Raw genomic sequence first — 6,371 nt, forward strand, 5'->3', positions numbered from 1 at the left:
GCAAATGAAAGGTTTTGTGGGAAAAGGGCTGTTCCTTGATGCATTTCTCAATTTGAAATAAAAAAAAAAAAAAAAAAAATTTGGTCGTAATTATCAATATGGCTTGTTTTGACAAGTTTCAAAATAAAAAAAAATAAATAACTGTCTGGCTTGAAATGTCTTTTTGTTTTGCAACTCAAGCACGTACAGTTCCCAAATAAATACATTTAAAAATGGTAAAACCAAACCCAAATTTCATAAGCCAAACCTAATTTTTTTTTTTTTTTTTTTTTTTTTTTTCCGCGAGTTTCAGTTTACAACAAGCGAAGTCGTCGACTTCCTGGGCTGAAAGAAGGATCGTCATAAAATGCTAATGAGACTGGAAACCGCTCCTGAATCTTGTTTCGAACTCGATAGGCAGCCTCGGAAAGCGAGATGAGGGGACGGTGTTTAGAAATTAAGGCCATCTCTCCCACCCGCGAACACCCAGCCCTGTGAGGGCGGGGGCTGAGAGCTTTGATCAAATCCCAACAACCTTTAAAAGGAATTTTTTCATTATTATTTTTTATTTTTATAATTTAGAATTATAATTTTTATAATTTAGAATAATAATTTCTAATTGTTATTTTATTATTTTTTAAGGTTCTTATTTGAAAATGATTTATCCTTCGCGTACGGCCACAGCATCTCCTTTGCCCCCTTCACCCCAGAAGGTCCCTTTGGGACCTGCCCTGGACCTGCTGATGGTGGTGACGTCCCTCAAAGGGTCCCAGCTCCGCACGACCCGGGGCAGAGGTAAAACCCCTCCTTGCCCAGCGCTCCCCACCCGGCAGGACAAGCATCCACCAGCCTTAGGTCCGGGGAGGAGGCGGCTGCACTGGCCACGATGGAAAAGGCCACGTGTGTGACCCCCCCCCCCAACAAGGACCAGCCCTGGGTGGTGGTGAATTGAGCCCCGTTTTTGGGAGGATGCTCTTCTCCGCTCAGCTGTGGGGAAGACGGTCGGTGCTGGATTCCTTGTTTGAGACGGAGCCTGGGGCTGCAAGAAAGGTGTAAAACACCATGATTTTCAGCAGTCAGGTGCTGAGTCTTTGCTGGCACTCAGAGGACAAGCAGAGTGGGCTTTTCCTGTCCCGTCCCCCCCCTGCAGCATTGGACGGGACTGGAACCAGTCGCCCAAAGAGCCATATGGACCGAGAACACCCAAAAAGAGCTGCTGAAAAGCTTCAGTCCTGAAATAAAACTAAATGATGCTTGGACCAGTGCAGCCCCCCCCTAAGATGCCATGGTCCAGGAGCCCTAAAGAGCCTCCTGCTGGGTCAAGAAGGGGTGATGTTGGGGTTTCGTGATGTGGGTACCTCTGTCAACCCCCGGGATGCCCAAGAGCTGACTTTGATGGGGTAAAGTAGATCGTTATTAACATCCTGCCTAAACATTCAACGCTGCCCTTCCTAAGCTCTGAAGGATAATTTAAGGGAGATTTATACCCGTGGAGCAGCTCAAAAAGTCTATAAACAAAATCGCCTGACGCATCACGGAATTTAAGAGGGATTTTCACAGAATCCGAGTATGTTTCTGCTCTGATTTTGTCTCTACCCATTTCTATAGGCATTCCTTTCCGGGGTGGTAGCGAGGTATCATATTATAATTTATCACAAGCCGCTGCGTGACTTTTTGGAGGGCAAAGCCTTCACTCCTAAGGCCGAGCAGAAGGCAGTGCCCCCTCCCTGAAGGATGGGGCTGGCGGGGGTGGGGGGGTCATGGATCCTGTCCCACCGGCTGCACAAACGGCCCCGCTCCGGGCTGTAAATCACCCACCTCCCCTGCACGGGAGACCTCACCGGCCAGAAGGCACCGACAGAGCTCGGCACTGGGAAACGCCACCTCCGCGGCGAGGAGGATCCTGCTCCGGGAGCAGCAGATATCAGGGATTTTCCTTTTTTTTTTTTTTTTTTCCTTTTCTTTTTTCTTTTTTTAAACGCGGGCAGAGGAACTGTCTCCCAGCATCGCCTGCAGTCCTGAGTGGCAGTGAATGAACTGCCCTGACATCTCCTATTGAAGCAGAGCAAAATGTGTTGAACAAAAACCATTTCAAGATGTTTTCCGAGTGTTGCCAAGTTACTCAACATGTTCTGCTTTAGTTGTCAGATGCTTTCAAAGCGATTTCCCTAACTCAGAGCACGAATGGTGAGGGCTCTCCCTGGGAATCTTTTGCCTGGGGCTACCATGGATCTGTATTTTCATAAGAAAAAGGCTCAACTAATGATTAATCTTCACCAGAGGAAGCGGGGCCTTTCTTTGGGATTTTTCTTCAGTTATTTTTAATTAATTTGTACAACTGGCAGTTACATTAAAGTGCAAAACCCAGGACTAACGCTCCAGCCGGGCAGGACCCGGCTACCTTTCCTCCCGCGGCCCCATCTGCTCTGCCCGCTCCTGCATCGGGACCCCCTGGGGACAGCATCGCCCCTCGGCTCCCCCGGCGCCGTGGGGCACAGCAAGGCTCTTGCCGGGGAGGAATCACTGCTTTCCGATGGGCGTTCTTCTCCGGGTGGAGAGGAATCTATCCACTGAAGGAAAGGTTGGGTTCTAGGTATTAATCCCAATGCGCGGCACCTTCTTCAGGGAGAAGAAATAACCTCATTGAATAAAAAGGAGAAAGCACCTTGGTTTTAAATTCCTGGTAGGATAAATCCGTTTAGACCTGGTGTTTTCCAAGGTCCCAGGTGGCTGCAGGAACGTGTCTCTGCAAAGGGCTCCTGGTGGGCACAGGAGGGGCTCAGGTGGAAGGGTAACTGCATTCATGGGGCAAGAAACCCTTTCTCTCCTTATCCCAATCCCTTCTCTCCTTATCCCAAGCCTTTCTCTCCTTATCCCAACCCCTTCTCTCCTTATCCCAAGCCTTTCTCTCCTTATCCCAACCCCTTCTCTCCTTATCCCAAGCTTTTCTCTCCTTATCCCAGGCACATTCACTCCATGTTTTAATAAAAAATCACGTCAGGGGTATTAACCGAGACAACGTAAATGTCTCCTTTCTGGATTTTTCCCTTTGTATAGCAAAGAGAAAGCTAATATGGATGGAGGATTATTAAGGTTGTAATGTCAGCCCAAAGAGGAGATTTTTATCCGACGGCCTTATAATGATGGACTGCGACATACACCGCTTCCAGCTGCTCCGTCCTGTTCTGTGAACAGCCTAGTCTGGATTCATTTAACGAGATTGGCAAAGTGTTGAATACAGCATATGGTGCCCTAAAACCACAGAACTTATTGACAGCAGCCCAGACTCGCTAAATAAAAGAACTCCTTCCAAAAGCCTTGGTCTGTGAAGACTCAGCACTTTCCTTCCAGTCACACTAGGTAAAATCCCGGCCCTGCGCCTGCTGCCAGCGCGGCTCCGCACCCCCCCTGCACCCCCTCCTCCGCACGTTATCCTCACGTGAACACCTCCCGGGAAGCCACCGCTGGGAAAAGGCATGGATCTCCTCTGGCTACAGCGCAGCTGCCCCGCAGAGCCTCCTCGCTCCCCTGGGCTGATGAGGCTGACGCGACTACACCTCCTCAGCCATCACACTAAAGACCCCATTTTTGAAATGGCTGGGTTTTCCGGCCATTCCCTGCCGCCCGAGATGAAGCTCATCAGCTGATGCTACGGAAGGTGAAGATGCTGCTCCCAGGTTATTCCAGCAAAACCCCTGCCAGCCTCCCCTGGGGCCTCTGAAGATAAACTCGGGCTATTTGACCTCACTCCCGCCGCTCTCTGAAAGTCACCCCCCCCCCCATCACAAAAACCTCGACACTCCAGTAAGAACCCGAGCCTGGATGGACAGGGAACACCCTGGTCCATCCCTCCGCTCGCCGGCGGTGTGCAGAAGAGCCTCAGGGCAGGCAGAAGGGCACGAACCCCTCAAAGAACGGGATTATTTGCACCGAGACAGGCAGAGACGGTGCAGAAGAGCGAGCCCGAGCGCGCAGGCTCCGGCGCTGCTCAGTGTCACACCAGCAGACAATGAATAGGGCCAGTGACTCAGGGCCACTCGCTGACGCACCACACTGGGCTATTCTTCTCTCTCTAGATGAGTCGTTCAAAGATTGGATGCAGCCTATCTCCGAGAGAGAGAGAGAGAGAGAGAGGCGCCTGGAATTAGCTTAACTCTTGGCAGTACATGAAAAATCTAATTTCCTTAAGAGCGAACTGGATCCGGCTGTCTCGAGGCAGGCACAGGACTCCGCTCCCTCCCTCGGTCTGGCTGTTTGCTTGCGCTCATCATCAAAGCAGCTACACAACTCATTTCTTCGCAGCAGAGCAAGCGGAGGAGTCGGATCCCTCTTTGCATCTCCAAGCTCTCCGACCGGATCCCTATTTCCGTGTCCAAGCTCTCAGACTGGATCCCTATTTGCACGTCCAAGTTCTCGGCTTGGTGTAAACTAGACTGAAAATATATAGGGATGCTGTGAGGAGGAGTCAAAGGAGAATGGTCCTACCTTTCCTGGGTAGTGACAGCAAGGAAATCTGCTCGGGAAACGCTCTGCATCTTCCATGACCACCACCTCTCCCAGCCCGATAACCAAGGGTTCACAGGCTTTGTATCTGCGGGGCTTTGGTAACAGGTAACTGGTAACGTGTAAACATCACCCCAAAGCTCTGAGATTCAAGTCAAAGCAGAAATCAAACGTTCAACTGCTTCTCAGAGCCTCTTTGGTCTGGAAATGGGCTGGAAACGTCAGGAAACCTGTCCTTCCCACGAGATGCCCGGTACTTCCTTCTTCCAGCCGGGTAGGAAGTAGCTTTGCTCATGGGGCTCTGCTCTTTGCTTCACCTCAACAGACACCAGAAACCACAAAACTCTTACAGTCCTCAACTCTGTGACTTCTTGGACCCTCACAGGCACCTGGGACGGGTTTGAGATGCAGCAGGACATTCCTCCTGCTCCATCCCTGCCTGTCAGCAAGGGCTGCAGCCACCCACCCCGGGCTCTGCTGTAGGCTCCCCCCTCAAAAGGCAGCCTAGAAACAGAGGGACCATCCCACGTCCTCTGTGGCAACGAGCAGGTTCACATCCATATTGCAACCAGGACATTTTGCAGCTGATCTGTGCTAAAACGCACGCTCCTCCTTCCTCTGGCCCACCCCCAGAATGAATATTCTCATCTCTGGTGCCTGGCCCGGAGGCACAGCACCATCCCCCGTGCACCACCGTGCTGGGAACAGTTCCTGGGGGGGGGGTGAGTGGAGAATCCGGGAGTTTCCCAGGAAAGGGGGATCTGTTTGGGGCTGAATCCCTGGAAACGCTGAGCTCAGGTTAAAAAAAAACCCCACGAACAGGTGAGCCAAACGATGCTGCACCAGCCAGCACCTTGCCTGGCCGAGTCCAGCTGGCCCAGCTGGGCTGCTGGAAAAATTCTGATCTGGGGGACATCCACGGATAGAAAGTATTCACAAAAACTCTCTTCCCCAGCTGGGCTTTATTAGCGCCTCTTCTTTGTGTGGGAGACTCTCCCTACAAGCCAGATTTCTCCAGCCCTTTTTGCCCAGTCCCTCTGCCATCCAGTTGATGATTTGTAGCTGGGAAGCATGGAAGGACGCCTGGAAGGATGCCTTCTGACACCCTGCATCCAATTGTTACCATGCGCGATCCCACTCCCTCACTTAAGCCTGTGCCCTGCTGGAGTCACATCTCCCCCACTCCTCTCGGAGACCGGCCACTCCAGTCAGGAAAGAAAGCCAAAAAAATCAAAAGGTTAAACCAAATCATCAGGACACTTGGCAAAGCGGGATGTGGGATGTCCCTCCTGCTCTGTGCCTCCTCCATCCCTCTCCATCTCCTTGCACAGAGGAGGAGGAGGAGAGACTGGAGGAGCAGGTCGGGGACATAATGGGACAAACCCCGAGTAGTACCACAGTGTAGCGTAATATCGTCCCACTCCTGTCCTCCAAATCCCATCAGCAAGGGACACGTGGAGGGGACTGCTGGGCTGAGGACGCTGCACCCCACCAGGAGGCTTCTGCCTTGATGTGGTGGGTTTTTTCCCCTGGGACGGGAGGGTGGGGGGCAAAGCTGTGCGGAGAGGTTCTGCCTCCCTGCCCGCCTGGCTCTTGGGGATTTAAGGACCGAGGAGGAAAAGAAATGGGGCTAGGCTGACTGTCAAACCCTTGGCATGTCGCTGGCGGGTATGGTGGCACTCGCGGCAGGTGGCCGGGAGATGCACGGCAGTCCCAGGGGGGACACCTCTTCCAAAAGGGACCCCATCCCCTCCGTTCCCCCCCTTGCTCACCCCCCCACCGCCCCGTGCCGTACCTTCCTGCGCCGGCGCCTCGGCGAGGCCGGGCACGTGGCGCTGCCCGGCTGCTACTGACCGAACCCTTCTCAAAGCCGAGTCCCGCAGCCCTGT

This window comes from Numenius arquata, chromosome 5 (assembly GCF_964106895.1).
Source record: "Numenius arquata chromosome 5, bNumArq3.hap1.1, whole genome shotgun sequence".
Lineage (NCBI taxonomy): Eukaryota > Metazoa > Chordata > Aves > Charadriiformes > Scolopacidae > Numenius > Numenius arquata.